General features: G+C 49.5%; 1 long non-coding RNA gene across 1 annotated transcript; it reads right to left on the minus strand.

The window, feature by feature from the left end:
• Nucleotides 1–4961: 4961 nt before the first annotated feature.
• Nucleotides 4962–24865, minus strand: LOC124972150 (uncharacterized). Its single transcript, XR_007106441.1, has 4 exons — nt 24703–24865; nt 12295–12358; nt 6257–6309; nt 4962–5047 (listed from the first exon to the last, which is right to left on the minus strand). It is a non-coding gene; the product is annotated as an uncharacterized LOC124972150 (long non-coding RNA).
• Nucleotides 24866–24943: the final 78 nt, after the last annotated feature.

Genomic DNA, 24943 nt, shown 5'->3' on the forward strand with positions numbered 1-24943 from the left:
CCGCTTGGCGCTCCAGAGTCCAGGCGACCTCGGAGGGCCCTCGGAAGGTGGAGGGGCCACCCACAGGGTCGGCACGCAACTCTTCTCCCTCCAAGGAATCACTCCCTACCACCCACACCCACCCAACGATCTCAGAGGCCACCAGGAAACCCACCCGGGCGGCCCGGACCTGGGAACCTCCAGGTCGGATGACGCCCGGTGGGAAAAGGGCCAGGCGGGCACGCTCGGGCACGAGCGCGCGCAGGCACGACCACGCGCACCCCGGGGCGCTGTCCGCAATGGCCAGGCCTGTGGATGTGGCACCGCAGGACTCTGGGCCTAGGGCGGCCACCTGAGCTGCCGAAGGGGAGAGCGCAGGTGGAAGGTGCCAGTGCTCAGCGCCCATCGCCGACGGCCGCCAGGAAGCCCGGGGCGACTCCTGCCGTGTGCCACCCTCGGGGTCCTCTCCCCACACCCCACTCCCCCCTCCCCTACCCTCTGGACCTTCCTGTCGGCCTCGCCACGACAGCAGGCGGAGGGGAAGAGGAGGAACGCCTCCCCGCATCACTGATGCCCAGCTCTCTGCCCTCCCCTTTGGCGCTCCTGCCCTCTCCGCTAACCCCCCCATCCAATCTCCACATCCAAGGCAGACTCCCCCCCCTTCCCAGCACCCCGTGACCCGTGCCCCGTGCCCAGTTCCCCGGGGGAGGGGGGCACAAGGGCCAAGGCCCTCACGCCTGCTCACTTGGCCCACCCCGCACCCAACCCACACATACCCCTCCTGGACCAGGAACCCAGCAGACGTTGTCCACCCCCCTGGGATGGAGGGACACAGCTCCGGGCCACCCTCCTGATCCACTCAGTCAGCATCCCCCCAAGGGATCTGGGGGACGGGAGGGGGCAGTCGAGGCGGGGCGAGGGGCCTCGTGGCCAGGGGTCCCGGGAGGGACGCCCATGGCGGGGCCGAGGGGTGCCGGTTGGTGGGCCTGCGGTGGTGCGGGGGCGTGGCGGGCTGGGCTGAGCCAGGCTGTGCTGAGGACCCTGCCTAGGCCCCGACCCGCCTGGCGGGTCCCTGAGACCGCCGAAAGGACACTCCCCCTTCCTAAGCCAGAAAAGGGGTAAGGGGCGAACTGCCCCGATCCCGAGGCACGGAGCCCGGGGAGCCCGGGGAGCCCGGGGAGCCCTCGGAAATCTCGGTCCCCTCGGGAGGCCCGCACCCCGAGCCCTGAAAAGGGCAGACGCCACTGGACTCCTGAGCAGGGGCTTCCCGCGTCGCACCCGCCAGCCCCAATGGCCGCCCGACTCCCCTGGCGATCGTGCACCCCCCGGCGGCCAGGGCCACGGGTCACCGGCCCCCTGGCTTCTCTGCCTGGCCTCCAGAGCTGGAGGGACCTCCCAGGGATGCCGCCCGCGCACCCACCCCGAGCCACACTCCCCTCCTTAGCCGGCCCAGGCAAGGGCAACCCTTCCCCACCCGCCAGTGCCAAGATGGCACCCGCCTCACTGGCGGGAAGGAAAACGAGTTCCTCTTGATGGCAGTATTGCTCCACGAATGCCAGCTGCACTTGCCGCAGGGCCGCTCCCTCCGCCCTTCGCTGAGTGAAAAACGCCAGCCGGTGTCCAAGCGGACACCAGCGTGGACTCCAACATGGCGGCGCCTCTGCCATCTTGTCTGTCTGGTGAAACTAGATTCCCCCTTCTCCTTCTTGCCCTTCATCCAGGTCTCTGGCCTGCAAGACAAGGACCCTGTTAGTTGCTTTCTTTACCTATCCCTGGGAAAGAAAGGAATGGTTCCCCTTGGAGGTACCTCCGGTAGTGCTTGTAATAGTTGTTCCTCCCTGGCTCCACCTTGTGGCTCTTGTTTCTTGGAGGCGCCTTCTTTTGGTGTCACACATTCATGCATTAGCCAGAGTTGGCCCACCCAAATACATAGTGACTTGAATCTTCCATTATTCAGTATGCTCTTATTTGTTTTAGCATCTTAGTCATCCCACAGTCCCATTCAGTGTGTAAACAGTGTTCTCGACTGCTTTTTTTTTTTTTTTGTCTATTTGCTCTCCCTTATTTTTACAGTTGAATGGGGAAGAGTTATGTTCTCCACCAAGGGCACTCTTCTTTTTCATACTTTACCGTTAATCAATCATTCTACAACCTATATCATAATTTATGTAGTGTAAAGCACATATTTCCATGTGATTTTATGGATTTTTTTCCCCCTCTGAAAGGGAAGCCAGCCAAGACAATTGAGGAACAGTGAACATAATAGTTTGACTTAAAAATCAAGACAGGGCTGGGGACACAGCTCAGTTGGTAGAGTGCTTGCCTTGCAAGCACAAGGCCCTGGGTTCAATCCCCAGCACCACCAAAAAAAAAAAGTCATGACAATCTGAGGTAGCAATACATTAGAGTACACCTATTCCTTTCAGTGTTTGTTACCATACAGATTTATATTCCCCATGGAGACTTTGAGAAGAAAGTACACCATGTCACTTACTATCCCAACAGAGTAAACCCTATTTCTTGAACTAGGTTTTCTTTTGGATTTCCATTGGTACTTTTTTCATATGCCAAGAACACAGGGAAAACCTTGAAAACAAGGGTGACTGGCATTTCTAGGGCAACACTGCCAACAAGTAGACACTTTTAGCATGTAGCTTCCAACTCCTCTGCATGTATTCAGTGAGGAAAGTCTCTAATATGAGGAAGATAGGTTGGGGGCACTCAGGATATTCTGGGACAGGTCCTTGCTTCTACACCACTCACCTCAGAGTCAGTATGGAAGTTGCTGAGCTAGGCCTTCTCCCCAAGGACCCCAGGGTGGCCAGGCCTGTCAGGCTCAGGAAGTAATGAGGGCGCCTTGGTGGTTGCCATGTTTAACAATCATGAGACAAAACCACCTCAGGGCATTTGACTCCTTGATCCCTGGGCTTAGAGCAGGAGCAATGTTAGTCAGTGAGTGCCCTGCCCTGGGGTTCTCAGAGCAACAAGAAACCTGGAGTTCAACATCCCAGTAGAAGACCCAGGTCCAGACAAGTAAAGGGAAAGCTGGGGTGACCACCCTGTCAGGAGTAGTTTCTTGTGAAGAGGAGAAAGACTTTCCTGATTATCGAGTACTAGTTTGAAACAAAGAATAAGGCAGGTGCATTATAGTTTAAGTTTTAGCTTGTTCTTATTCCCTTCAAAGAAAGTCTGGGTCACAGATGCCAAGGGGATGCCACAGGATCAGAAGAAAGGGCTCCCTACCACGTCACCCTAAGAATGCAACTAAACATATCCAACCACAGTTTTATCTTTTCCCCTGACAATTGGATGAGATCATAGTAGCAACTTTAAAAAAAGCTGAATCTCCAAGAATGATCCCAAGTAGCTATTTGGGTCTAATGTTCAGAACGGAGCCTGGTAAGCCATTTATTGATTGCAGGGTCACATAGTACTTTGTATTTCTAGAAGGACCACAACTAAGCTTTGTGACCTTTCTGGCCCTGTTCCCATTCTAACTGCAAAGATAAACAGTCTCTGGACCTGACCAATGAACTACATCTGCATTTCTAGTAATATGTAAATGTTAATCAGGAATGGGTTTGGTTACTTACCTATTTACATAAAACAGACTAATCAGGATTGAGCACAATTGCATCCTTCATTTGCATAAGCCAACTAGAGCAGGTACCTGGCCCTTATATAGATGGAACTTAATCTATATAAGCTAGCCACTTTGCTTTTTTATCTAAGGCTGTCTCTCTCCAATTTACAAACTTTTCTGTTTTTAAAAATAAAATGTATCTTTTTATTTTTTATCTTAAGCTTTTTTCCTAGTGAGTTTTCATTGATAGTAGGTTCAATAACTTGACTCTTGGTACAAAGTTAGAACCAAGCTCAACCACTGCCCACCAAGGAACTTTCTGATTTGGGTATTCTCAGGAGTCACGGAAAGGCCTGCTTGACTATGAGGTTTCAGGAGGCCAGAAACAAAGGGCAGAGGCCCACAGATATCAAGAATGGGGTAAAAGCAGACTATTTCAAAGCCATGCAGACTAAGCACATAGCTCCTCTCCCATTGCTGTCTCCTGGTTTTCAAATACTATTGGTCCCACACTTAGACCAGTCAGGAGAGGAGCCAGAGGGCACACTAGAGTCATCTGTCCTTGCATCTGACCCAGGTTCAATCAATTATCTTCCATCAGAAGGCTTATAGTAGAAAACATGTAAGATGTACTGTGCTTCTGAGAACTCTTGTGTTTCATCTTAAAATGGAATGGTACATTGAAACATTATGCTTCTCTAGTTTCCCTGGTACATCAAGAGATAGACTAAGGGCCATGGAAGAGATTGGCCTTAAACTGTGCATGTGAGTGGATATCCCCTTCTTCAGCAAAGCATCCTCTTAATAGTCTAACAAGAGTAAGCTCCCCATCCTGACTGACCTGGTGGAGGGCCACAGTGCAGAGAGCTGTGCCAAACACAGATCACAATATGATAGGGGGAACAGTCATAGGAGGAAGGGAGCTACAGTCAATGCCAGGAAGGCAAAGGCCAAAAAGACCTGGCTCTCTAGGATGCCTGTTCTTTGTTTCTGAGGCATGTGGGGCCCAGTCATCTCTTTCCCAGGGTCAGGTGGGAAGTTCAAATGTTCTGTCAGTAATACATGGCCCCACTGGACCCAGGCACAAACCCTTTCCTCTCCCCACTACACTGTAGAACACTGGTCTTAAGTTCCAGGAACTGATTCCAATCCCCTTAGGTGGACACACATTCCCTGAATAATCATCCATGTGTCTCCTACTTTAGGTCTCACCATAGAGACCTCACTCAGGAGCTTTTCTATTAATCATGGCTGAAAATTCTGGAAGACAATACTATTGCCCCTATGCCAGAAATCTACCTACCTTGGCAGTCTCTCCTTACTAAGGAATGCTGACATACCACAATGATTACAGTTTTCATAGGATAAAATAGACAGTTTTTAAAAGTAGAAGGAAGAGATCAAAGATAACTCACCCACAATACCAACACTCAGAGATGATCCAGGATCACAGTGGCCTCCTTCCTCTCTGTGTGCTATTTCACCCTGCAACAAGACACCAGAATGTCCTTCACTTCACCTGGGACCACTAAAGTGATTGGTGGTCAAAAGGTGGTATTGTACATATCACCCAGCCAACCTAGAGAGTGCTTTCAGGCTACCATGTTGGTTTTTGGGTCAATTGTGATTTCTGAGGAAAGCATAGCAAGAAATCTACTCAACTTTGGGAATTTGTACGGATGCAAGTTGGGTTTTATTTTTTTGAAAGATGCAGCACAAATGAAATGGTACTTTGTAAAGTCAGATTATACACTGCCCTAAGATCTCATTTCTATTGGGAACCAAAGCCATTCCCTTGGGTATATCCTTAGAGAGTTTCCCTCCTCATCCCTGTATTTGTAATGATCATAGTTGAATAGCTATCAGAATATCATCACAAGCCTGTTTCCTCCACCACTCTAAAATGGAGAACCAGCCCTTGGACTGACCAGCAACTCATCTAGTTCACAGATGGATGAAGGAAACCAGGTATCTCCACTCTGGCTGTACAGAGATCTGCTGTGCTGACTTTCTATGCAAGGGTAAACATGTAAGGATTGAATGTGTCTCATTCTATCAGGCTACTCATTTCTAGTTGCACAAGGACATTATACCCATTGCACACACACTTAGTTCCTGTTGGAACTAGGACTTTGTACACAACCACATAACTAGCTCTATTTCTAAAAAAAAAGAGGAGAGAAGGCTGTGTGTGATAGATACCTATAATTACGGCAACTCAAGAGGTTGAGGCAGGAGGACCACAAGTTCTAAACCAGTCTCAGCAAGCTAGAGAGACCCTGCCTGAAAAAAAAAGAGAAAAGAGATGGAGAGGGAGAGGGAGAGGGAGAGGGAGATGGAGAGGGAGAGGAAAGGAGGGGGGAGGGGAGAAAGAGAGAGAAAGAGAAAGAGAGAGAGAGAGAGGAGAGAGAGAGAGAGGAGAGAGAGAGAGAGAGAGAGAGAAGAAAAAGAGAAACTTACTGTCCAGAGAACCAGAGAATTAGGACACCATAAATACACAATGTTCCCAACCCCAGGAAAAGACATGGGCACCCTGAGCAGTTGTTGGAGGGGAAATGGAAAGGATCAGTAGGATGCTTACCCTGAACAGATATTTAAAACCAGGAGACAAATATTTTATGAAAACAGTGAAATATAACATTCTATTATTTGTGAGCTTTGTGAGATCAAAGAGAAGGGCAAAAGTAGACATACCTCTATATTTGCTTAAGGAAAATTACATCTGGTTCTCCCAGTATGCAAGACAGCTGGAAGGGAAAGGGATAACATGAGAGCAGTCACACTACAATGTTATGGGCTATTGTAGGGGTGCCAGGCTAGCTCAGGTGCAGGTAAGGGCCACGGAGTCAAGACCCCAGACTCCAGGAGTTGGGTGAAAGCAGGCTTGTGGCGAGCAACCTGCAAACTCGTTTATTGCGGGAACAGGTATACATTTTATAAGTTTCTTGCCCAATCACAATGTGCCATGGGGGATCAGATCACCAGGCTCCTATACAGGTTCCCTTGGTAACACTAGGTCAATTTGGGGCAGTTGTTTACTTTCCTAGGTGGGAGAAGCAGAACGCTCCTCCCTGCAAGTTTACACACTTGAGATATTAACTGCTGCCAGCCAAGAACTAGGATTTCTCCCATCAGGCTATCACTTTCATTGGGAGAAATATCTATCTACTGTGGTGTCCTCTACAGTGATTGTAGGAGAACGAAGAATATGCACATATATACATACACATATACATAAGAAGGTAAGTGCGTGTGTTTACATGTGTGTATGCATTTACTTAGGAAGGACCGAATACTTGGGTACTTAATTAGAGAATACAATAGATTTCACATACAGCTTCCTAGAATGAGTTGTAAAGACAAAAGTGCTCACCAAGTTATGGGCCTATGTGGAGCCACTGGACCTTCTTTCTGACCCATGCACCCCCAACAAGGGGCAATCAATGGAAAGGGACCCCTTGAGACATGAGCTACTGTATCATCCTCCCTATCTTCCCATCTAATGTGGCCTCTGTCAATTCCTGCTGCTCCCATAATGGCCTACTCCCTCCCAGGCCTGCTCCTGCACCCTTAATCTGGATGAAGCCACATGGTGGACTGAGATCTCTGCTCTGTTCAACTCTTAGAAAACAGAAGAGAACATACACCTGTAATCCCAGTTACTCAGGAGGTTGAGGCAAAAGGATCACGAGTTCAAAACCAATCTGGGCAATTTAATGAGAATCTGGCTCAAAATAAAGTAAGGGTTGGGGGATAGCTCAGTAGTACAGTACTTGTAAGCATGCATGAGGCTGTGGGTTCAATTCTCAGTCCCACCAAAACCAAAACCAAAACAACACCCCCAAACAAAACAAACACAAAACAGAAGAGAGGCTTTGAGGGAAGAATGAAGGGAAAATTCAGGTTTTTCATCCTATCTCAAGCAACCACTGGACCCAAGATGACCCCACTGAACTCCTGAAATAACTATAATTATACCTAGCAAAATGGGTACAATTGTACCCAGCAAAATGGCTCTTAACATATTTGGATTTAAAACCCCAAGAAGATGATGTAGTAATGTATACATAGATGCACTTATTCCTTCATATATTTCCTCATAGACATTTATGCTTCCCCCAAAGCGTCTGAGAGGAAAGGACACTACCTCTTCTGGTACCCTAACACCTTAACGGGCAATTCTAGGGCTTGATGGCTTTTGGGTTGGCCTTTACCTTTTTTCATCTGCAAAGGGTGGAGGGAGAAGAGCAGAAGGCTAGGGTGGCTGGCATTTCTTGAGCAATAGTGCCATCAAGTGGAAACTTTATGAGCACAGTGTCCAGAACTTTGTTTCTGGAAGAAAGGTTTTCTGATATGAAGAAGAGAGAGAAAGAAGGGTGGGTTTGAGGCATGCAAGGAATTCTAGGATTGGCCTCAACCAACTCACTGAGTAACTCCAGAGTCAGCATGAAAGCCCTGAAGCCAGAATGACCCATGGAGGAGTTCTCAGCAGCTGGACTTGCTAGCCTTGGGAGGAGGTGGGGGACAGGCCTAGATGGCTGCCATGTTTGGTAATGAGGAGACAAGGCTACTACAGGGCATTTGGCTCCTTGATCCTTGTCCTTTGTACAGAATAAAAGTCAGTCAACAGTGCTGTGCTCTAGAGTCTCAGAGCCTTGGGAAACCTGGGACTCAATTGTGTATCTAATGGAACCAGGCCCAGCCAAGTAAAGGGGAATCAAGAATGACCACCGTGTCAGGGGTAGTCTCTTATAGAAAACATGGAGAATACTGATATGATTATTGAGTACTAGACTGAAAACAACAAGAGTAGAGCAGGTGTATTACTGTTCAAGTTTCCTCCGCTTTAATCTAATTCAGGTCAAAGACAATCTGGATCACACATCTTTTCAAATAGGGCAGGAGGTGGCAAGAATACCCACTAGGGACACATAAATCCAGGTCTGTTTTGTGCATGTGGTTATGGCTTCTGAGTGTGTGACCCAGTTTTTCTCCTTAGGGAAGACACCTGGTTCATGTACTCAGGGTGAGGGGAAGGGGGAGAGTTTATGATCTTCGAGCATGGCCATCTCACAGTGCAGCCCTAGACCAATGAATGGCACACAGAGACCACCACACTCACAACCTTGGGTTATACACTGCCCTGGGGCTTGGCAAATAAGGTTAGTTTGGCCCAGAAGGCTCTACACACATTAAGGTCACTTGACAACAACATTCTGAAAGGACAAGAGTATGAAATGAAGAGGGGGAGGAGAGCACTTTTTAGCCTGAGAGAATAAAAGAAAAATAGTAGAGGGCTGGGCCTTTAGACTTGCCTTGGGCAAGCACTGACCAGGGAACACATCCCCAGTTAGGCAGGAGCTGTCAAAGCACATGACTACACCAGAGGTTCTCCAGAAATGGAAATCAGGAATCCATAAGGAAGGGCTGTGTGCTCAGGAGTATGAATCTCATTCTACCCTTGGCAGACATGCCAGAATTAAGGTAGATCTTGGGGAGAGGTGTTAGGGAGATGGGGAGGAAAAGGGCTAAAAGAATAGGGATGAACAGGGGGTGGTTAGGAGGTAGTATCAAGACAATGACAGTGAGCTTTAGGCAGGCTCTCCTGCCCGCTTCTTGATTCCCAGCATGGAGTTCCAGACCTAGAGAGCCAGGAGTGAATAGGGTTCTAGGGTCATTACTGCTCATTGCCCTTAGGCTCCTGGATTTCCTGGGGAAGGGGACCAAGAAAGAAGTGTGTAGTTGCTGACTCCTATTATGAATTGGGACCTGGAACATTGAAGACAGGCCTCTATCAGAGTCCTGGAATCCCTCAGAGAAGAAAACACTGCATCCCAAGGGGCAGCAGGCAAAAACGTCCACAGTGGTGGGGTAAGGCTCTTTGTCAAAGGCTTCTGATAGTTCAGTTACTGAAAGCTTAGTTCTTGTTCCTGATCCCAATCCAATGATGAAGACATGGTTTTGAGAAAAAGGAAAATGAAGTTTTATTGCTTTGCTAGCCAAGGAGAAACCCAGGGGACTTCTGTCCAGAGGCTGTGATTTTGCCCACTGTGGGGAATGTGGAGTTTTTAAAGAAGTGATTCAAAGGCTACATTCCATGTGTTCTCTGTTGGGGGCTATAATTCACTTGTCAATTTGGGAGCTAGTCATTTCTGAGATCTTCTGGTTCCATCCCCAAAGTCTTAATTACTTCTGTCCTATGGTGGGTATGTGCTCAAGAACAGATAACTCTGCCTAGGATGGGAAAGAAAGGTAAATTCTTTTCCCCCTAAGATTAGGGAGGGGGAGAGAGGAAGAGAAAGAAGCATGTCCTTTTAACAATGAGTTAGAGTGGCAGAGCAGCAAGGGCTACATTTAAAGCATAAAGAGGACCTCTGTTATAGTTTTGCCCAGACATGACTACCATCAGGCTGAGAAGCCTGGGCTTCCTGTACCAGATCCCTAGGCATTGGATGTCTGCCTCCTCCTGCTGCCAGACTCTGATGCTTTAACAGCCCAGAATGTCCTTAAGCTATACTTTGCTCATGTTTCTCAAGTTCTGGACCCATGATGGAGTCCTTTACTTTGTCCTGTCTACAACACTGATTTTACTCCAATCTTACTGCTCCCCAGGAAGCTGAGACCAAGAAGGAGGTCCTCGGATTGAAAAGACAATCCTCTTGATGGCAGTACTTCTTCGGCCCTTGCCCCTCCATATCTTCCTACTCCAATGATTTCTACTGCAAAATGTTGCAATCTGTGCCTATTCTGGTTGAAACCTGAAATCTACTGGCTCCCAGATTTCCCCTTTGACCTTCCATCCTGAACAGCCTTGTGAGAAACAAAGTCCAATGGCCCATTTTCAGAATATAGTATTCAGCCTTAGCTGGATTTAATTGTAGCCATTTTAATTATGGCCCTTCCCTTTGTCCTACCTGATTTTAAAATTAGCCATTCACATAGACTGTACCCCTGAGTCCTCCAATCAGGGCTAAGGGCAGTGCTGTATACTTATATGTGGACTTATCTTATATACTTATACTTATACTTATATGTGGACTATCTGCCCAAGTGTCATTGCTAGTCAGGTTCTCTGGCATACCCTTCTGTCCCAAGTAAAAGTTTGCCTTGTCCACCCACTTTCAAGCACAGTGTTTTATTTCCTGTGGCACCTTATATTTCTAATAGCTTCTTCCCTGTAGGGTAGTTTTAGTTTTCCTCCTCACAATCAGGAGAAACGGCTCCTATTAAGTCACCCTAAGCATACTACTTAAACATGTCCTCCATAGATCTTGAACAATGGAGGTTGTGCGAGACTGTAGGAAGTATCCTGAATCTAGGCAGAGCTAGAGCCAAATCAACTCAACTGCGCAATGGAGATTCTTCTGATTTTTTTTTTTTAAGGGCAGCTTGACCATGAAGGGTCAGGTAGTTAGACATAAACGGTAGTGGTTCAGAGGCACCAGAATGGGTGTAAAGAGTAAGTAAAAACTTCCCTCTCAAGAAAACAGAACGTGAGCCCTCGTTCATCTGCTATGGCAGTCTCCTTGTCTTTAGACTAGGGTTCCACACTTAGAACAATCATGAAACGAGCTAGGTGTTACCCCAAAAGCATCCTTCCTCTTCCTACCTGGCCCAGGGTTAACTACTTAACAACTCCCATGAGAAGGCTTACAGGGAGAAACAGAGATGCATGAATGATTTTCAGGCAATACTTCCTTTAGGTTATATGATATATCAAGAGAGAAAATATGGAGAAATTCATGTCAGGCTGTGTGAGTAAGCATGTGTCCCTGGCCCTTCACCCTGATCACACTTTTAATATTCCAGTAACAGACAGCTTCATATCAATGGTCTGGTCTCAATCTACCAATCTACTCATCTCTAATGGACACAGATACCACACCATGTACCCCTGTGTCTGTCTGTCTCTCACACATACATACTTTCTATCATTCTCTCACCCTGTAGAGAATAGAACTTTATACACAGCCACATGACCAGTTCTATCAAAAAATAAAGGAAATATGAAAAAAGAAATATCCAACAGGTTAAGACACCATCCATAAATGATTCTCCTTCCCACCTGAATTGACAAATACACCTCGAACAGTTGTTAGAGGGGAAATGAGAAGGCAATCAGAGAGCATTCACTCTTCGTAGACATACAAAGTCTAGGCATGTGTGTTTTGCCAAAGCAGACCAATATTAAGAGTTGATTATGTGTCAGCTTCTTGGGGTCAGAGACAGCCACAAGTAAACACACTCAGATGTTTGTTTTCTTTAGCTGTACATACCAGAAACATAACACAAGGGAAAACTGATTCTCATTGTAGGGAAGGTCAGCAGGAGGAACCAAAGGCAGAGGGACAACATGGGAGTGGTCACTTTGCAATGTCAATGGTTATCTCTTTCACTGGGAGGAATGTCTACTCATAGTGGCATCTCCAAGGTGGTTATAGGAGAAAAGAAAAAGGAAATACTACATACATAAGAAGGTAAGTAAATGTGTGTATATATATGTGTGCATGTATTCAACTGTGAGAGAATGAATGAGTGCTTGAGTGGAGAACACAACCACTGTTCTAAATCGAGCTGCAAAAGCAAAGGCCCTTGCCAAGGTTACCTGCTTGCTTGAGGCCATTGGGCCTTCCTCTTTACCCAAGGACTCCCAATATGGGGCAATCATTGGATGGTGAACCCCTGAGATACCTTAGAGGTGAGCCAGGACATCAGTCTCTCTGTCTTCTCACCTGATATGTCCCCAATTAGGTCTTGCTGCTCCTTACTCCTTTTAAGTGCTGCTGCTCTTCACTCCTTAAACAGGATGAGGCAACTGATTAGGGATTGGTTAGATGAGGACAGAAGAAAAACAACAGCAAAATGATAAAAGGGAAAATCCAGGGACTTCAAACATTAAGTCTACTTCCCCCATGAAAGCACTAGGGCTTTATACAGACACCTGATCCATATAATATCCACAGATGAGCCCAGAAACCTAGGATGCTGTGAACAAGATATTTAGACTGACAACTCATAAGGAGATGATGTAGCAATGGTTATCCAGGTACATCTATTCCTTCTGGTGTTTTCCCTTAGATATCAACATTCCCTATGGAAAGCCTGAAAGGGACACCACTTTGCCGGGCAACTCATCTTAGTATTCCCAAATTTAGTGCCTGGATGGCTTTTTGCTTTGCCTTCAAAATTATTTTTGTCCACAAAGGATGGAGGAGAGACCTCAGGGCAAGGGGGGATGGCATTTCTGGATTAATGGTGCCATGAAATGGAAGGGTTTTGAGCATGGCCTCTAGTCCCTCTGTGTATTATTAGGTGGGGAAGCCTCTGAGGAGGAATGGTAGGTTTCTAGCACTCAGAATTTGGGGACTGGCCTTAACCACTCCACCAAGCTGCTCCACAGTCACTGTTGAAGCCAGGGGGCTGGATTGCTCACTGAGGAATCCTGTGTGTTCAGGCCTACCAGGCTCAGGAGGAGGCAGGTGAGAGTGTGGAGACTGGAGGAGTTTGGGGAGTGTGACAGTGTTGACAGAATGGTGGCTGCCATGTTTGGCAAAGGCAATTGAACTACTGAAGGGCAGTTGGCTTCTTGATCCTTGTCTTGGTACAGAAGCAAGGTTGACCGGTGGGGCCCCTGCACATGGGGTCTAGGACTACTGGCAACCTAGAACCCAATGTCACATCTGGAGGACCGAGGCCCAGCCAAATAAAGGGGCAACTTCTTATAGAAGCTGTCAGGGGCAGCTTCTTATAGAAAAGATAGATAATTACTAGATACCAGATCAAGGCAAGGAAAAGTAAGGCAGGAACATTACATCAACTTTTGTCAGCTTTACTCACATCATAGACTGGGTCATAGACCGCAAGGAATGATACTCTGCACATCTTCTCACACAGGATAAAGGGGACTGAGGATACCCATTTAGGATTGGTAAGTCCAAAGAAACACCATTCTCTGGAGTCAGAGACTCAGGTCTATTCTGGACATACATTTGTGATTTGAAACAGTCCAATAATGCCCTATTTCTCAATCTCGCAATGTTGGATGTGGTTCTTCTTGTTGGGAAGTGTTTTAGTCAGTCTTTTTGATTCTGTGACTAAAAGACCTGACAAGAACAATTTTAGAAAAAAAAGTTTTATTTGGGGGCTCCTGGTTTAAGAGATATTAGTCCATACAGAGTCGGCTTCATTCCTCGGGGCTCAAGGTGAGGCAGAAAAACAACATGGCGGAATAGTGTGGTGTAGGGAAGTACATGATGATCAGAAAGCAGAGAGAGAGAGGGAGAGAGAGAGAGAGACTCAACTCACCTGATACAAAATACATACTCCCCTTTTAGTCACATTCTACCTGGCTTCAGTTACCACTCAGTTAAGCCGTATCAGGGGATAAATTCACTGATTGGATTAATGCTCTCATAAACCAATCATTTCAACTCTAAGCCTTCTTACATTGTCTCACACAGGAGCTTGTTGGGGACACCTAATATTTAAACCATAACAGGAAGATACTAGGATTCACACATGGCAGGTCCAAAGTGCTGTTGTGGTCCTGCTGTGGAAATGACAAGACAGCACTCGGAAAGTAGGAGAAACCAAACTTTATTTTACACCAGAGGGCCCAGAGATTAGCATTCCAAACTTCTGAGCCCTGATCCAGTTTATCACAATATTTATAGGTTATCTGACATCATCTTAGACCCATCCTATCATTGGGACTTTTTTCTCTTTTTTAAAAAAAAAATTCCTAATCTATGTGGCTGAAGGCCTGCACAGGTCTCTAACATGAAGCATGCTCACAGAACAGATAAGAAGAAACAGCTCTTTTCACAGACATCCATTACATTTCAGGAGACAGTAGTCAGACTCTTAGGCAGGTTATTGACAATGCAAGAGGTAGGGACCTGTGGTTAACTAGGCTTCCTGGAAAAAGACTGAGAGAGGGGAGGGGAACTGACCCCTTCCCCAGGCACTGGACTCTTACTATAAGGTTTTTGTAATTTCATTTCACAACCAGGTCTGGTTTTGCCATCACAGTTCAGCTACCCCCCAGCCATAACTAAGGCCAAAGGAGCAAACTGACACGACTACACTCATGGCCTTAGTTTGGGGACATATGAGAACCCATGGATCCAGACCCTGCTGTCTGGGTCTTGGCAAAGAAGGTTGCTCAGATCCAAAATGCTCTGCCCACTTAAGACAATTTGGTAGCACTTTGGAACCTTCAGAAATGTGAAATTAAGGGGGACAAGGAATAGTTTTGTGCTTACATGTGGGAGACAGACAGACACAGACACACAGACATACAAACAATAAAAAAGAGGAAAGGAGTAGAGGGCTAGACCATGAGACTTTCTACTTGAGACCTAGACAAACACTAACCAGGGCACATAGCTTCAAGCAGGAGGGAGATGGGAAAAGGTAGCACATAGCCCAGAGCCTCGCCAAAAGTGGGGCATAGGGAGAGTCAGCATTGGCAAAGGAAGGCTATGTGCCTAGAAGTACGCATCTTATTTCTGGCCTTGGCAAGCCAGCATGATATGTGGGGCATCTGAAGGATATCAGGAGGAAGAATGTTATTCTGGCTATGAACACATAAATGGCTACTAAAGGCTGTGAAGTCAGTGGGAACTTCCAAACCCAACAGTAGTGAGTGTTATGCAGGATACCAGGATGTCCTCTTGATTAACATTTCCAGGGACATTCATGGGCTTAAAAACTTGAGAGGAACAAGTAAATATAAAGTAAGCCACTCTTCCTTATGACCCTGAGGATCCTAGGGTACAAGTGAAAAGAAGCCAAGAAAGGAGAAGTCTAAAATTAAAGAAGATGCAAACCAATAAAAAATCCTCTAGAGGGGTGGAATCTGGAACACTGAAGACAGCAATCTGCCAGAAGCTAAAAGTACTAGAAGACAGGAGCTCATACAGGGTTGCTGTCCAACTGAGAAGGTCTCAGGCCGCCCAAGAGCAGCCGAAGGACTCGCGGCCTCTGCCGGGGCGCACCTGACATCCCTCACGGGCTCGCCCAGGGCCTCTCGCAGGAGGAAGGCTCCAATGCCCTCCGTGAAACCGGCTGAGAAGGCCGACGCACTGCTCACGCCCGAGCCTTTCCATCGTCGCCGGGTGTGCTGGGGATGGGAGCCACAGGACATCTGGCTACCTGCCCCTGGAGAGGGACCCATTCCCTTCGGGACTCCGCCCCTGTCCTCTCACATTTGGCTCCCCAAACCCCAGTTACAGCCGGGAACAACAACAACAGCAACAACACCACCACCACCACCACCACCAGGACTCCAGCAACCTATCACCAACCCCCGCTCCACCACTACCACACGCCACTCCCCGCAAGGCCCACCCCGCCCAGGAACGAAGGAAACGCCTCCGCGAATCCCCCGCATCAACACGCACTGGAGAACGCCCCCTCTCTGTCAAACACACACAGACACACACACACACAGACACACACACACACGCTCGCACGCACGCACACACACACACACACACACACACCCCTGCGCACGCACCTGCGTCCCAGGATCTGTTGTGGAAGATGAGGGGGGTGGGGGGGCGGGTGAGGGAGGAAGTGTTTCCCCGGGAGCGGTCTCGGGCATGGTGGGCCTGCGGTTGCTTGTGGGGCGGGTCTGGGGCTCGGGGTCCGAAAGGGGCGTGAGGGGCGGATGAGCCCAGGACCCTTGGAGCTGGTGCCCTGGCCGGTTCCTGGGACCACCTGAAGGGACACTCCCCCTTCCCAAGTCAGACCTGGGCAAGGGGCATCCTGCCCCGGACCCCTGGCATCCTCGGGAACCCTCGGGAGAGGAGCACCCGGCTCCCTCACACAGCCGGCTGCCCCGGGGCGGGCGGGCTCCTGGGCCACCCCTTCCCCTCTGGCCCCCCGCCGGCCAGCAGACCCGCCCGCCTCCGCAGGCCCACTGCCCCTAGCTTTTGCCCGGCCCACTGGCGGCCGCCGGCCTGGCCTCGCCTCTTTCTCCCCCTGGCTACTGGACCTTGCCTCTGGGGCCCCGCGAGACCGCCCAGGACGGGCCCCCTGCACCTGCCGGGAGCCGCGCTCCCCTCCATAGCCTGTCCCGGCGCGGCCTCCCCACGCCCGCCTCTTCCACGCTGCTGCCCGCCGCATTGGCGGCACGGCAGAAGCCTGTTCTGGACGGCACGATGGCTCCACGGAGGTCAAGCCGCCGTCGCGCGGGCCACCCGCCCTCCGCCCGCTGCCCAGCTGAAGCGCCATGTTGGGAGTCCCTCTTGCTGTCCGACATGGCGGCGGCTGTGCCGCTTTGGCCAACGGCGGGCAGGCCAGGTCCCCACTTGTCCCGGCCTCCCACATCCAGGTGTCCTGGGCTCTGGCCTGCCAGGCCGGGAAGCCTGAGGATGGCCCCCGATGGCGATGGCACAGCCAGTAGGCCTGAGCCTTGCGCCTCCCTGGCTTCCGGCACGGGGCCTGGCACGCACGCGCGCGCAGCTTGCGGGGAGTACCGGGCAGCCGGTGGCAACCGAGGCCACCGTGTGCCCTCCCGGCTTGCACTGGGACTCCGACGCTCCAGGGCCACCCTGTGGGGCCGCTTCCACCCTTGGCTCAAGGACGGGCACGGTCACCCACAGGAGCCGGTGTGTGCTGAAACTGTGCTGCCCGGTCCCATTTCCTCGCCCAGCACCGGGGGGGCCGGCCCCTCCCCCGCCCCCACCCCCACACACCCTTCAGCCAAGTGTCTGTCCTTTGGGGGGTCACCAGGGCAAACGCACACGCACGCGTACGCTCACACACACGCTCACGCTCCTCCCACCCCGGCCTACTCTCGGTGGCTCCCCGGCCAGCTACCAGCGGGCCCACCAGCGGGAACCCTAGAGGCCTCCTGTTTCAACGACCTCACTCCTGAGCTGGACAGCCAAGGCAGAACCCGCAGCCACCCCACTGCCAGCTGCCGCTGGGCCATCTACTGGACTTGGGACAGCCCGCTCCTCCTGCCTGGGCCGCGTGTGATACCCGGGAAGACCGACCACACGTGCTCATCTTACGGGACACGACGGGCTTCCCACAGCAGTGGCCTGGAGGACGTATACTGTCCCGAGAAGGAAGGACAGCACTACCAGCCGCTGCTGCCTGCCTGCCTGCCTGGCCCCTTGCTGCACTCGGACAGGCCCACCCAGGCCTCCTCCTTGCCATTCTCCAGCAACCCACACGTGTGGGACCCGGGCCCTTCTGTCTGGCACCTTTCCCTTCCTCCCTCTCCTCTCCTCACCCAACACACCCCATCCCGGGCGAACCCCCCCCCCAACATCCTCCCCTTTGCTACTTCTCCTCCCCGCCCCACTCCCCCGGACCCCCAGCCGGAGACCCTCTCGTGTCTCTAGCTCTCTTCCTGCCGCCCAGCCCAGGACCCCTTCACACCTCAGCAGGACGCTGGCCCCGGAAGGTTCAGGGAGGACGGTAGAATAGACCCAGAGACTCCTGGAGCCACGCCCCAGGGAAGCCCGAGCCCAGGTCCCCCACACCAATGCCCAAGGCACCCCAGGACCCCTGGCCGCGCCCCAACCTCCTTCCCCCACGCTCCCCCAAGCCACCACTGTGGCTTGGTCCTCTTCCTCCAGGGCAGGCCCACACAGGCACTGGAGCCAGGGAGCCGACGTGTGTTTCCCGGAATCGTGACACGGTGCCCAGGGAAATGCCCGTGAGCCCGCGGGGGACCCGCCGTCCTCCAGGGTCCTGCTCTCCGGAAGCGTGTGCCTCCGCACGTCTCCCCTTCCCGACCTTTCCTGCCTCCTGGGAGCGTCCCCCGAGGGGCCAGACTCCAGAGGCTCAGGTGCTGCTCCTACTGCCCACCCCTGAGAAGCAGCTCATCCCCACGTGTCACGTCCAGGAGCCCCTCGGCCTGCAGACTGGCACCAATCTCAATGTCGAGGGACCACCGCTGGGACAAGGCCAAAACTCTGCTCACTCCGGGGATTCCTTCCCGCAACACCCCAAGCGGCCAGCAGGAAGACCTCGGCAGCCACCAGGAATCCCAGCGGGGCGGCAGTTGGGGCGGCAGGTCCCCAAGCAGGCGCGCCCACTCGCCCGGGCGCTGTCCCCGCCCAACGGACCTCTTGCCGCCCGTGAGCGGCCGAAGGACTCGCGGCCTCTGCCGGGGCGCACCTGACATCCCGCACGGGCTCGCCCAGGGCCACTCGCAGGAGGAAGGCTCCAGTGCCCTCCGTGAAACCGGCTGAGAAGGCCGACGCACTGCTCACGCCCGAGCCTTTCCATCCTCGCCGCGTGTGCTGGGGATGGGAGCCACAGGACATCTGGCTACCTGCCCCTGGAGGGGGACCCATTCCTTTCGGGACTCCGCCCCTGCCCTCTCACACTTGGCTCCCCAAACCCCAGTTGCAGCCGGGAACCGCACCACCACCACCACCTCCACCACCAGGACTCCAGCAACGTATCACCAACCCCCCCACCACTACCACACGCCACTCCCCGCAAGGCCCACCCCGCCCAGGAACGAAGGAAACGCCTCCGCGAATCCCCCGCATCAACACGCACTGGAGAACGCCCCCTCTCTGTCAAACACACACAGACACACACACACACAGACACACGCACGCACACGCTTGCACGCACGCGCGCGCACACACACACACACACACAAACACACACCCCTGCGCGCGCAGCTGCGTCCCACGATCTGTTGTGGAAGATGAGGGGGGTGGGCGGGCGGGTGAGGGAGGAAGTGTTTCCCCGGGAGCGGTCTCGGGCATGGTGGGCCTGCGGTTGCTTGTGGGGCGGGTCTGGGGCTCGGGGTCCGAAAGGGGCGTGAGGGGCGGATGAGCCCAGGACCCTTGGAGCTGGTGCCCTGGCCGGTTCCTGGGACCACCTGAAGGGACACTCCCCCTTCCCAAGCCAGACCTGGGCAAGGGGCATCCTGCCCCGGACCCCTGGCATCCTCGGGAACCCTCGGGAGAGGAGCACCCGGCTCCCTCACACAGCCGGCTGCCCCGGGGCGGGCGGGCTCCTGGGCCACCCCTTCCCCTCTGGCCCCCCGCCGGCCAGCAGACCGGCCCGCCTCCGCAGGCCCGCTGCCCCTAGCTTTTGCCCGGCCCCCTGGCGGCCGCCGGCCTGGCCTCTTTTCCCCACTGTGCTTGCCGCTTGCCGCACTGGTCCAGGGCGCCTCCGGAGGCGGAGCCTCAGAGAACAGAGAGGTTGAGTGAGCGGGACTGAGGGCCAGCTGGCGGGGGCAGCGGCAGGAAATTGGTCGCCAAGCTGGAGACTGCCAAGTTGGAGAGTGGCAAAACTGTCACACAGTGCGGCAAAGTTGCTAAGAGAAGTCACTGAGTTTAAAATGTTTCTATTCTCCTGGCGAATTTTAACTTGAACTCATTCCTGATGCTTGATATCCTGGTTAAAAACAATTCAGTAAAGCATCTTGCCTCAGAATGACTTTCATATCATCCTTCATGTGTTATTCCAAGGTTTTTCCACAAGTCATTCAGGTTTTCTCGCTCATACCCAGTGCCTTTCATGAATAAAACAATAAAATTCGATTGTTAAGCTACAGTGTTGGAACCTACTTAGTAAACAGTAAGTTGTTTTAATGTGATTCTTGATGCAGTATGAATAATTAGGTTAAATCTGTGTAGGTTGGGTCTAGATTTTGTTAACTCTAACATGTAAGTGTAGTTAGCATAATTTAAAATTTGGAATCTTAAGGTTTTTATATAGCTAGGCACTTTACTACTCTTGAATTGAAAGCACACTCCATTATACGGTCATGTAACTGTCCTGTAATAAGATGCTTATAAATGGAACATGGCCTTTTATCAACACCTTTAGCCCTGGAAATTTTGAAGTTTCTGAATACACAATATAAGCAGAGATGCTTATACATAAGTCACAACATTTTAATGATATTATTTCTATTATACTACCTTGGATTTTGCGTGTGGGAATACAACCTAAGATCCTATTTTTAGAAGGAAAAAAACACTTGGTTTTAATCTGTATAATTAAGATGTTAATAATTATATGGCGGGGACCATTTCAGTTATGATGCTTGACAAGGTCCAAGCATGGGGAAGGGCTCTGCAAGGCCACCATTCCAGAAAATTGCTGCTATCATCTCTCCTAGGAATTGGGTGCTTCTTGTAATTATCATACTTATAACAATTGCAACTGCAAATCATATTCCCTGGATCATTGTGATAAGAATTCAACCTCAATGAGTCTTTGGAGCTTGGGGAAGATGAGGATGCTTTAAAAAACGTACCATAGCACACATAATAAGTCTAAAAATACAGAGTACAGAGTTTGAGGAGTTCAGAAAACTACAGTTAAAGGAATTGCTTGCTACTATGCTGACCACACCTGCCCCAGTTAATGCTTTACCAGTAAATAGCCTAACAAACACAAAAGGAGACTTATTGTCCCCACAGTACTAGGACTGCCCTACTTAGCTTACAAGATTGGGGGCGTTTGTGGTATCTACCTAGAGGGAAACCAGCAAATAAGTATAAGGACACACCTCTCACAGATCCATTTCTTCTCTATACAGGAGTGTACAATGAAAATGATGAATGAATAATTAATATTAATGGTAAATGGACAAACGTCCAATATTTGTCTTTCCTTCAAAGGCTTAGACATCAAGGGCCATCCTGGAAACGTAGGACTAAAGAGCAAAGAAACAGCATAGGCAAACAACTAGAAAAATATTATCTTAAGATCAAATGTCCTCGTTGCATGTTAACTGGTTAAGTAGTTTATGCTGGCTTAGGTCTCACATTTGTATTACAGTAGGTATAGGATAAATCAAGAACAAAGAATATTAGGATAAAAATTAAGCACTCACACTGATTGTTTGATAGTAAATAACCTAACTTAGTTTTAACTGACCTTGTTTAGGTAATAGAGTAGACCTTTAAGGTTAAATAAAAAATATAATAATATGAGCTAAAGATTAGTGCATGTTTTGCTTAGCAGTTCAGTAAAATTAGCTTAAAACGAAAGAGTTGTTATGCTGACAATAGGTCTGATACCAAAGGGTAAACAAAGGCCAGTAGGGTGAAAAGAGGAAAATATCTTTCACTCTAATATGCTTATATGAGTAGTTTTAAGTAAATATAGGAAGTTGGCCTTAATGTACCCTCTATGTGTTAGACACCTGCTGGAAAGTGTGGTTAATGACAAATCTTGTGTAATTGCTCTATAACTTTTATCTTGTTTAATCCTACTTTACTTAATACTATAAAAGAAGAGTTAAAATAAATCTGAGCAGCACTTGCTTCAAGTTGCTTCAGGGGTTCATGTCGTTCCTCTTCGCGGACTCCACCCATCTTTCTGGGAACCGGTGAGTTGCTGGGGTTGGCTCCCGGCAATTATATAAAAAAGGAAACTTTCAAAACTCTATTGTGACTTCTAGCAGCATGGGGCAGTATTCCTAAGATTAATCAGTCCCTCTTCTCATTGGAGAAAATGTTCATATCTGGGGAAAAAAATACACCTGTAATCCCAGCGACTCAGGAGGTGGAAGCAGGAGGATCACAAGTTAGAGACCAGACACCATCCTCCACAATTTAGGGATACTCTGTCTCAAAGTTAAAAAAAAAAAAAAAAAAAAAAAAAAAAAAGGAGGGCTGGGGAATTGGCTCTGTGATAGAACTCTTGAGTTCAATCTCCAGTTTGCGCCACAGAGCAAAAAACAGAAAAGAATTATTATTTTTTCTTCCCAGACTGGGGATGGAACCCACGGCTTCAACATGCTAAGTAAGCTTTCTTCCAAGGAGCTACCTCACCCCCGTCCTGTTTTTGTATTTTAAGACAGGCCTTGCTAAACTGCCATCTCCTTGCTTTGAAATTCCAGAGTTACAGGTGTAACCCAGAGGCGAGATGCATTTACCGAAAACGGATATTGCCACTCCCAACCTAACATATGAGTACCCTAGATATCTAATTGATTTTATTTATTTATTTTTGGGGCGAGATGTTAAACAAAAATGCGGGTGAAAATGTGAAAGCTCTTGTTCGATGCATCTGTGCAAACACAGCTGTATTTCTCTCTTGGTCATTCATTAAAGGAAATGTTCCCGATCTGTGAGTACGGTTCCTGGGAGCTCAGGCCTCTTGTTCTTAGGACCGCGGTTAACCCACTCAGCTCAAACCGACCTAGTTCACTGTGGGTAGCGGGAACCCTGGCGGGATGAAAGGATCTGCGGCGCACCATCTCCTCCCACTGGCCCCCCCCACCCGCCAGCCACGAGAGAACGTTTACAGGCCCACAGATCGGGAAGGCCAAAGGAGTGCTCCTTCGAGCCTCTCTCTACACTGTCAGAGCAGAAAAATTAGGCAGCGGTAAAAGCTCGGCGCCCCCAAACGCAAGACCACATGGCCCTGCCTAGATCACTGGTTCTTCAGATGCGCTGGAGACGTACCATCGGCCCGCGGCCACCATGCGGAAGGTTGAACAGGCATAGGCACATAAAAGTGGAATTTATATTCCAACATTCAATGAAACGACCAAGAAAATGGGCTCTTCAGAAAGCTGCACCTTTTATAATTTGTATGTACATGGGTTATTTCTGCTGAATGTGCTATCGTAATTAAAGATTTTTTTTTTCGTCATTTAGAACTGGTAGCCAGTATATGATGTTAAAATAAATGAACTGGAATGAGATCCAGATTCATAAAAATATAAAAACTACATTAAACAGGGCTTAAGGGAAATTAAAATAGAACTACGAGAAAAATAATGTTATACTGTATAGTATCACATTTCTATATAGATTTTCTGTTATGACAGATTTCTATATAGATTTTATGTTATGTGGTTGCAATAACATTCATTTTGTTTTCATCTGTGATACTCAAGGATGCTTTTTTTCTTCTTGGGGTACTGAAATTGAACTGGTAAAAAAAAGTCGGTTGAACATTGTTTTAATTTCTTTCTATAATATTTTCCATCTGGTTTGTTGGACACTGGAATTAAAAGTTTTAATTTTCTTCTAAAAATGGAGATTTAACAATAGCTAGTCTCAACTGAACAACATAGTTCAATTTCACACACAGACTTTATTGCACACAGATTGTTAAAAATATTTTTATGTGTGTTACAGTTATACATAATAGTGGGGTTCATCTTGACGTATTCAAATATAATTTCCTCCATTTCAATCGATGAAACCATAGTACAAAATCAAATCTGAAATGAAGTAGATACTGGATTTTTTTTTTTTCCGTTGCTGAGGATGGTACCTAGGGTATTGCGCATGCTAGGCAACAGCTCTCTACCACTAAACTCCATTCCCGGCCCGGGGTGAAAATTATTTTCCCACTCTATGAGCTGTGTTAATTCTATCTTCAATAGTCCTAACGTATGAATACCCTTGATACCTAATCGATCTTATTAATTTATTTTTTGGGTGGAATGTTAAACAAAAATGCGGGTGAAAATGTGAAAACTCTTGTCGTTCAATGCATCCGTGCAAATGCCGCTGTATTTCTCTCTTGGTCATTCATTAAAGGAAATGTTCCCGGAAGTACGGTTCCTGGGAGCTCAGGCCTCTGTTCTTAGGACCGCGGTTAACCCACTCAGCTCAAACCGACCTACTTCACTGTGGGTAGGCGGAACCCTGGCGGGGCGAAAGGATCTGCGGCGCACCATCTCCTCCCACGGGCCCCCAGCCCGCCAGCCAGGAGAAAACGTTTACAGGCCCACAGATCGGGAAGGCCAGAAGAGTTCTCCTCCGAGCCTCAGAGCAGAAAAATTAGGCAGCGGTAAAAGCTGTCAGAGCAGAAAAATTAGGCAGCGGTAAAAGCTCGGCGCCCCCAAACGCAAGACCCGCGCGGGTCCACATGGCCCTGCTTAGATCACTGGTTCTTCAGATGCGCGGGAGAGGTACCATCGGCCCGCGGCCACCATGCGGAAGGTCGAACCAGCACAGGCACATAAAAGTGGAATTTTTTATGTGCACATAATAGTCAATGTAATTCCGCAGTTCTTCCGCTTTTCCATCTTTCCGCTCCCCCCACGACCCCCTTCCTCTACTCCATTGTAGGAAATGGAAAGGCCCCCACCAAGAAAGGCCGCTCGGATCCAGTGCCCAATCGGGAGTCCTCCCTCATCAGGGAAAGGAAAGGAAAAACAGGTTCAGGAGATTTACCTGGGTGCAGCCACGCGCCAGCGGGAGAGGCCTGGCAGCTCCGATCTCCGCGCGCTGGGGCCAGTTGAACCCCACTGCGTCCTTTGCGGTAAACGGTGCCTGCGTCATGGCGGAGCAGGTCGCCCTCGGTTTCGCATCAACAACGTTTCGGTTTCCCGGAGCGCAGGGGTCTGTAGGCAAGTTGGAACAGGAATTGGGAATTCGGGTTTCAGATGTCGGCCCCGCCTAGGGGCGGAGTGGA

This window comes from Sciurus carolinensis, chromosome X (assembly GCF_902686445.1).
Source record: "Sciurus carolinensis chromosome X, mSciCar1.2, whole genome shotgun sequence".
Taxonomy (NCBI): domain Eukaryota; kingdom Metazoa; phylum Chordata; class Mammalia; order Rodentia; family Sciuridae; genus Sciurus; species Sciurus carolinensis.